Source organism: Pecten maximus, chromosome 12 (assembly GCF_902652985.1).
Source record: "Pecten maximus chromosome 12, xPecMax1.1, whole genome shotgun sequence".
Taxonomy (NCBI): Eukaryota; Metazoa; Mollusca; class Bivalvia; order Pectinida; family Pectinidae; genus Pecten; species Pecten maximus.
Window position 1 is genome coordinate 1932866 of NC_047026.1, and position 8511 is coordinate 1941376.

At 35.4% G+C, this 8511-nt stretch overlaps 1 long non-coding RNA gene across 1 annotated transcript; it reads right to left on the minus strand.

The window, feature by feature from the left end:
• Positions 1-2823: 2823 nt before the first annotated feature.
• On the minus strand, positions 2824-8481 carry LOC117340098. Its single transcript, XR_004535362.1, has 2 exons — positions 7476-8481; positions 2824-7328 (listed from the first exon to the last, which is right to left on the minus strand). It is a non-coding gene; the product is annotated as an uncharacterized LOC117340098 (long non-coding RNA).
• Between the last annotated feature and the right edge of the window lie 30 nt (positions 8482-8511).

The following is an 8511-nucleotide window of genomic DNA, read 5'->3' on the forward strand; positions in this document are numbered from 1 at the left end:
GGCTAGTAGCAAGGAAATGCTGACACTATAATATACTTCAAAATTGATGATAGAAATATAGCGGGACTTTCGCGAAGCATTTGCGTACGCGACAAGATGTGCTTTCGATGCCAAGTTCACGTCATTCGCATCATCCTAAAACCCGAGCAGTTCCGGATGAAGTTCAAGAGTACATTATATATTACGTGTGTATGTATACGTTCGACTCGAGAATACGTACTGTGTGATCGGCCATTCACACATATACTGGTGCATTGAAAGGGGATTAAAGCGCAAGATAGTTTGTGTAAATCAAAAGTTTGTTGGTTCCACTAGCTATGATTATTTCTCCATTTCATTACTCCTGTAAAGTTCAGATTGAATATATAAAAAAAATAACACTTTTAAACAAAAAATGTCAAAACATACTGAAAAGGTTTTACTTTTGGCGCACTGAAATTTTCGCGCATTCCCAAATTATAGCAAATAAACGCAATGTAGAATTAACGCATTCTGATATTCTTTGTAGGAATAGCATATAGAATAGGTTGGAGACTTCTATTATGCTTATATGTTAGGAAAGAGTATATTTCAAAATATGGAAAATTGTCCAATTAGGTCGAAAGTATAACTCCAGATGTTGGGGGAAATACTTTTAGATCTAACAGCTCATTTGAATAACGGCTACGGAATTAACTTCTCAAAGTTCTCTATTTATAGAATAAGACTTGGATATAGGAAAGTTCATATTTAACGTAAGTCATTCCATGCCGGCACGGGAGATAAATCTTCTTACAAAATAACCATGGTAGAGAAAAAAGTTAAAATTTCCAAAATTTTGACGTCAGACTATCATACACCCTTAAGCTATTTCTTTTCTCAATTTGACAAGTAAAACAAGATAAACGGCACATGGACCTTAACCGTCACCTGTGTCATAATGTATTTCAGTTAATATGACCCATAGTTTGGTTCCTCCAATCACCCCAGTGGTCAGTCAGCACCAATAAGTACATATTAGTCTTACAAAGTTTTAATGAAATATTGTAAAGTTTACCCTTTCACAATCTTGTTAAAGCACCAAAAGACTATTCTATCTATGGAGAGTCTTTGTATCATATCTGAGTAACGACATCCTTATATTCCGAATTCCCTCTAGTCCGAAAGCCCAATAGTCCGAAGGTCTGATAATCCGAAGGCCCGATAGTCCAAAGGCCTGATAGTCCGAAAGCCCAATAGTCCGAAGGTCTGATAATCCGAAGGCCCGATAGTCCAAAGGTCCGATAGTCCGAAGGCCCGATAGTCCAAAGGTCCGATAGTCCGGAGGCTCGATAGTCCAAAGGTCCGATAGTCCGAAGGCCCATTAGTCTAAAGGCCCAATAGTCCAAAAGGCCCGTTTGTGCAAAGGCCCGATAGCCCAAAGGTCCGATAGTCCGAAGGCCCGATAGTCCAAAGGTCCGATAGTCCGAAGGCCCGATAGTCCGAAGATATGTAAATATCAATGCATGTTGTATGGTAATGTTGATAAATAGTTTTATATCAGCATTATTATTTAAATTACTGTAATTATCTTTTGTTTGTTAATATTATTTTTAAGAATCAGTCATTGGTTTATTTCAAATCCAACGTCAAATGCTTCATAGAAAAGACTTGGCGCGAAAAAAATTAAACAGAAATATCGCGAATGCATGGCTTCAGGTAGACGGTGTCCACAGAATCGTTCGGGTAAGTGGTAACGTAAGAACTAGTTTATACATTGAAGACACTTTACCCTTCATACCACGTTGAACTTCCTGTTTTCTCGGGACATGGCCCTATAGCACAGGATTGACGTACCATACTTCATGACAGAATGTAAACAAATGTGACCTTGGCCTACGGCTGAAAATCCACCATGTTCTATATACAGACTTTGGATGCCCGTATGTAAAATATATGTGAGCCATATTTTCCGATAAGCGCTATATAGTGACATCGTATCTGAATGTACACTCTTATTTCATGATCTTTGTAAATTACAGTATGAAGACAACTCTCTTTCCATATTTTAACACCCGTTTATGACCTTTAGTTTCGGGATCCCCTTGATTGCCATGGTCCCTGATATCACAGACGAGCCCTAGGATGAAATAGTCTTTTAACCATTACCAGAGACCTATATACTCGTGACTCTGCGAGAAAAGCGGTTGTTGCGAATCCCTAGTATATAGGTCTCTGCCATTACTATATTAATATTTCAATGTGCTATTCACTGGGGTTTTATATCAAGTTAATCGTCAGTAATGTTTCCATTTTTAGATCATCTTCCCGAAGTTAAGTGAGCGTTTGTCGTGGTGCGGTGTCTGTTCGGGGTCAAAGTTTAAACAACTCCACCATCTTCTGATTACGTTACAGATGGCAACGTAATCAGAAGCCTTGGCTAGTGAATATATAACCCAAGAGGTCAATAGGTCCGATATTGGGCGCTTAGCATGCTTGGGTGAAGGGCTACCAAGTTTGTTCAAATTAATGACCTTGACGTCTATTTATATATTCATTTCTCATTCTCCCAAAAATAGACTCTTCGTGAACTAACACTCCAAATAGTTGACTTAACCTTCAAGATTTATTTGATTTGGGAGCGATTGTGTAACGAGTTCCGTATAGATCTTTCATTATTCGTTTATAAACAGATGATTTTTTTGATTTTATTATACAATAATGGTAAAATGGAGGAAAGCTCCCAGCAATAACTTATGTGTATAAACTCAGAGACGTATATATATGATAAACTCATGTGACACATATTTCGACTTCTTCAAATGATTATTATTCATCTCGCAAAAATAACGAAAAGACATTTCATTATTTCTGACATTTTATTTCATGTCAATTCAAACAAATGTTCTCAGGGGACAGACACAGTTCATAGAGCGGTAAATTGTCACTCTGGGAGTTCCTGGACACCTGATCATCCAAACATCATCGTCCCTAAGTTGGACTGTTGATGTACCATTATCCCACCATTACGTATCCGCTTGTTGCCCTCACCCGGAACTCCTCGTATTTTTTCCTCGAAAATACAGTGTATTTTGACAATCGGAACACCTCGCCTCCGAATGCGAACGGAGAAAATGACGAGGGGTTCCGACTGTGTATTTTGAAAATAAAAACCCGAGGCGTTCCGGATGGTTACCCCCTGTGTTAGTCACGTGGTTCACATTCCATCACTTCCTTAATTCAAATTTTAGCACTTGTATTCTATCCATTTGTGATATCTGAATTTTATCATGATTCATTAATAAATCTACATAAACTGCATCTTACATCAAGTTTATTACATTTGATAGCAATAGTTTCATAGGGAAAAAAATACACAAACATTTGAGCAACTAATCCTGTGTGATGTCAGAGACGTATATATGTCTCTGGTGATATCCACGAGTCGCCCTAAGTACTTTAGGTGACCCTTGAGAATCGAACGATACTGTTATCACCCCCGACCTAGACTGAAGTACAGACATTTATTACGACACGTTGGTGTGATCATACTTAACACAAATGTTGACTTTGTCTGTTCCCTAGCTACAACAGCTGATATAGAATATTCCATTGACAGTACGTATACATATATACATGTATATACTCCTTTATTCGGAGTTTTACATCAACAGGTTAGTCAATGGATTCGTAATATATATTAAACACTTGCGTTGTGTACCGGCCAATAAAGTATACATCTGCGACAATATAGCCACAATATATACAGCCGCATATTCTAAATGCTAGATTTCATGCTTAACTTTCAATTTCAGAATTTTTCACTTAAACCAGAGACACATATGTATACATGTATGTGTCTCTGCTTAAACATTTGAAAAAAAAAAAAAAAAAAAATCCATGCATGATTTATATTTTGCCCAAAATAACTAAAGATAAAAAAAAATAAGAAGAAAAAAAGAAACTGTTCTGGAGAACCTAATTTCTATACATTACAGCTGTATTTGCCAAATAGTGATCTAGTTTACGATAGTTTCTATTACCAAAAACTTACATGTTCTTAACCCAAGAAATCCTCAAAAAATCTTTGATCTAAATGCACTGGTATATGTTTCAATATTTTTTTAGTCGAATAGTTATAAATTGTATACAAGCTTGTCTAGCTGGAAAATCGCTTAGATAAATCATTACTGCCTACAGGTAAACTACATCAGACACGAGATTCACCTCCATAATACAAAGACAATTCTTCACGGAATGACATACTTCAAAAATGGTCAGCATATTTAAAGATGCTTTGAAGTGATTTGTTCTTTTTAGCAATATCTGCCTCATTTACGAGCAAATGTTGTTTTTTTGTTTTTTTGTTTTTAAATTTTAACAAGATCACTTCTGGATAATTCCCATGTATTTAGTTTTAACAGCGTGTAGAATTTAACGCTACATTATAGAAGAATACATTTGTGATGTCACCCGCACGCGTGTTAAGGTTAATGCCTTGCCATAAATCCTCGTGAGATCTTCATCAATATTACCACCACTTAAAACAACTTTTATAATAATTCATGACAAAGTAAAATGGATTTACAAATTTAACATTACAATGTTTGTATATAACTTATATTTCTTGAGTACTTTCAACAGAGTATATGTTAAGATGTGTAAAAATGACAAACTCGATCACCGTAAAAGACCGATTTGTTTGACTTTTATACATTTTTACTTGAATTCATTCAATATTCATGCTAGAAGAGTATTCACTTGTTTTTGCAGGATAAACTCCATGTTAAATTTGAGGACAATAAACTGTAACTAACATAATATTCCCTGTAGGAAAATAAAAATACTAAGAAGGTTTTATTTCCAAGGTTTTCTGCTATTTTCGAGAATAAAATACAACTGTAAAAAAATAGATACCTTGAAAAAAACATCAAATGGGAAAATTACCATTTCGTTCTATCAAATCAAAGAAAAAAATAAGTTCTGTTTCAAATTTCTTGTAAAACCGCTAAAATTTGAACCGTCAAAAAATACATCTTTTACAGTAAAATGTCAGACATGAATTTAAACAGTCCTTTATTAAAATTATAGGCACATGTCTTGTATGGACAGAATTCATCGAAGCCTCCAAAAATCAAAATAGGAAAAGGATATTGGTTTGCTACACACAAATACTTTGCATATTTACAAACGATTGTCATCAATCTTTCTCATTACACAACAATACAGTCTAAATAATAAAAGAAAAGCCACAGGAAAATGTCACAAAATCCAATTCTCTCCTATCCTCCATATTACATATCATCCTACCATCATAAATATTCTCCCTCTATGACATATCTACTTCTCCAAATCACATATCCCCTAGCCTGAGTTTCCTCTGGCCCTAGCCTACACCAGACATGGTGTCAGGGCCAGAGGAAACTTGGGCTAATATCCCCATGTCCTGTCAATGGTGCCGTTACTATCTATTAAAGTTGGTCGGGTGGCAGAGTGGTAACACACTTGCCTTTCACCAAGGCGGCCGGGGTTCGATTCCCCGACTGGACGTGAAAAGGTACGGGGTCACCTGCCCGACCACATGGGTTTTCCCCGGGTACTCCGGTTTCCTCCCACAGTAAGACCCCTCGCACAATTCAATCTAGGCCAAAAAGCGTGACTTATATAAGTTGAGATAACTTGTTTCGCAGTTGTTGTAAAATTGATTAAGTTTACATTTTTATCTATGCTTGTATGCCAAAGCATTACCATTTTATTTTTTTTTCGAAAAAAAAAGATGAGTTAAGAAATAGACAGAGAGAATTATAAAGCATCCATATGATTTTCACCTAGCTATGCCACTACCTATATAGTACATAGCGTACCAGTATTATCTTTCTCCCATAAAGAACTTCATATCAGCCTTACCTGACAAACATTTGGAGATGCAGAAAGATATTTAAAACTGATTTAATTCCATTGAGACATCTCATTTCTATAGACCTAGATTAGAGAGGATCGGATCGTGTTCAATTTCCCTGTAAGTCTCTATGTTAAATGCGAAGGTATGTTGTAGCTGGTGAACAAATCTGGTTAATACTAAATCTAAATTTATTATATCTATCATAATCCACTTAATATCTGAGGTAGATATCAAAAGCATAATCAGGTTTTGATATCAAGTATATCATTTAAAACATGGTTATTGTCATCAATGAAACAGAAGATGATTAACCTTTAGAAACACCTGGTCCTACCAGCCTTGTCCACTTTTCAAGAATCTTTATGTAATTACAATTTTCTTCATATTTTGCTCCTGTTGAATTAATTTTGAGTTAAAATTATACATATTTTCTTCATATTTTGCTCCTGTTGAATTAATTTGTGTTAAAATTATACATATTTTCTTCATATTTTGCTCCTGTTGAATTAATTTTGTGTTAAAATTATTCATGATTTTGGTTGGAAATTATTTTGATACATTAAATCTCATATTAGATTGGAATCTTGTATTGAGATAGTGTAGTGTATGTATATCTATGATTTTGATATTTAGATTGTCACAAAGGACTACTACGGACTACCTCAGATATTTAGCTTTGTTTTGATAGGATAATAAATTCAGATGTAGTTTTAACCAGATTTACCAGCATTAAAGTAATACTGGATATATATAGTAACGGACGCACACAATTAGATATATATATATATATATATATACAGGTCTATTTACAATAACTGTCATTTATATACATTATAATAAGTAACAGAATTAATGCTGATATTTACATAGCCAAACAGCCTTACATATTTACAACTATGTACAATTCATTAACAACAATAACATAACATATGCCAGCTTTTGTTTCATCACCAAAAGCACGCAACAACATTTTTTAAGCCTTGGTACGGCTCAAACAGCAAATATATCACATCGACGCCCTCACAATAATCTCTGCTTAAACAGCGTCTGGTAATGCCTCTCTTTTCTTCCTGACATCGGAAGGAAATATTTTTTACCTCTCACGCACATTTACACAAACAATTTTTATCATCATTTCATTCTGGCGTAAAATGGGAAGAACAGAATTAAAGTGTAATTTGACATCATTTATAAAATAAAGACTTTCTTGAGGAATTATTCCATAAACATTGTTATGGCTTGGAATTGCTTTCAGCTGCCTTATACTGACCTTCGATGTCCAGTTTAAGATTAAAATGTTTAAGGTGCATTTGTCAACATTGAGAATGTGAAACTTCTATATAAATTTTGTGACAGTACTACCAACCCTACACTGGTTTGACAGTATATCTCCGGCCCCCATCCCTCCATCCACACCCAAACTAGTTTATAGTGTGTGATTTGACTCCCCGGCCCCCATCCCTCCATCCTCACCCAAACTGGTTCACAGGGTTTGACCATCATCCCTGACCCCAGGTCATCCCCCCCCCCCCCCCCCCTCCAACCACACCCAAACTGGTTCACAGGGTTTGACCATCATCCCTGGCCCCAGGGCATCCCCCCCCCCCCCTCCAACCACACCCAAACTGGTTAACAGTATGTAAATACTCTCCACTACCCACTACCATCACCAATTCCCACCCTACCTGCTGTTATAGTAAGAAAACACCCTGATGGTAGACAAAATAGAGATATACATTTGTTATGATGTCACACCCACCAAAACCCACAAACACACCCGATTTATGTCCTCAAATGTGTCGATTTTGCAACTGACTAGTACTGAAAAAAAATCAGTCTTGGTTGGAAAAGGCGGCAAGCAGAATTAACTGAATTCACTTTGTTTGTTAATATAAGTTTTTATATCAATATATTCAAAGGACAAGATATCCGAAACGCAAGAGTCCCCTCTGATACATACCCGGAAAATGGTTTTCGTGATCTATATATAGTATCACTGGTATGGAACATAGATGGAAAATATATCACAAAATATCGTGAATTCAGATAGTTGTTTCAGGAAAATTTTCTGCAAATACATTTAAAAAATGTATATATATATTTCTATAATCTTTATTTATCCGTTATGTCCCTTTATTTCAACACTGCCGTATTCTTGTGCCGACTGCAGTAAATCTTCTGTATATCATTTAATTAAAGTAACCTTCATCTGCCATGACGCATGATATTATTTTTAGAAATGATTTGATTGACAGCTAGTTTGTCCTAAAAATTTTCTTGCACCTATCAATGTGTTTCCCAGGAAGTAGCATTTGAGCAAAAAAAAAAAAAAAATCTTTTACTTTAATTCACTGTAACAAGCAGCGTCTTTCTGTTTTCATGATACTTTGAGCAGAGATTGTTAAATAGACTAATGTCTAGTTTATTACCTGAAGTAAACTTCAGTGTAACATTATGGACATACCTAACATCTTCTCTACTGGGTGTTTTACGAAACAAAAGGGTTAGTATCTTAGTCCTTGTCTAACAATAGATGGTATAAATAGAGGTTACACAACAAGTGAATACTGGATATGGAATTTATTTTACACTCGTAAGTTATTTTTTTTAAAGTTGCAAAAGACACTCGCTAAAGCTTGTGTCTTTTGCAA